The following is a 965-nucleotide window of genomic DNA, read 5'->3' as shown; positions in this document are numbered from 1 at the left end:
TTGGGGAATTACAGTAAATGAGTAATGTTCGCAATTTCATCGGGTCAAAAATGTGAAATAAATCTAATCTAATGTTCTGAATTTCTGAGACTATAAAATACGTCCAGCATCATAATCTACATTACAAAGAATCTAGTTCACACACACCACCCATGACCTTGCTTTATAAAAACAGCAAAAGAGTGAAGAGATTGTAAGCGATGCCGTCTAGCCTTCCTCGGGCTTATTATACATCAGGAAAACGAGGCAGAATCCAAACCCGAGTCCAGCTGAGGCCCGCATTGGAAGGGATCCCTCCGAGACCCGCTTCAACAAGATGGATGATGGGCACAGAGCTTCAAACTGGGTGCACTCAGCCCAGACATCATTGGGTCCGGGCTGAATAAGGAGGTGGCGGCCTCTTGCCTGCTCTTCCCTAATGGGAGATACTGCCTGGCTGACAGAAACCCATAAATAACAGAGTCGGCGTGTCATTGGAAAAGAACACATTCACTCCTACACGCTCACGCAACAGCATCACGAATGAATGAAAAACAAGAATCTGTGGACTGGCCAAAGATAGGAGCTATGATTAAATGATTAAATTATTTGTATTGTCAACCTGAAATCAGTATTGTATTTATTTTCACGGATATTGAAATGCTTTTAAAATGTCTAGAATTTAGACGAATAAATTATGTAATGGAAAAAAGGTAAATCAATGAGAGACTTGTCCTCACTGAGGACAGGATACAATATACAGTATTTTGAAAAGTCAGGATCTGCACCATAAGATTTGAATACCGCAAATATAAACTTCTAAAATTATTTGCTTTAGTCTTACTTTACAAAGTAGCGAATACGAATATGTTTCTCAGTGAAATTTTATAAATTATTATAAATCATATAAAAAAAACATTTTACAAGGTGACGGCGTTTGGCATCATGTGACTATTGCGTCACTACACAACACGGAAGTCGTTCCG

The sequence above is a fragment of the Hippichthys cyanospilos genome, chromosome 9 (genome assembly GCF_059441005.1).
Source record: "Hippichthys cyanospilos isolate Australia breed blue-spotted pipefish chromosome 9, RoL_Hcya_1.0, whole genome shotgun sequence".
Taxonomy (NCBI): Eukaryota; Metazoa; Chordata; class Actinopteri; order Syngnathiformes; family Syngnathidae; genus Hippichthys; species Hippichthys cyanospilos.
The sequence above is the reverse complement of the archived record's forward strand: the minus strand, read 5'-3'. Positions refer to the sequence as shown.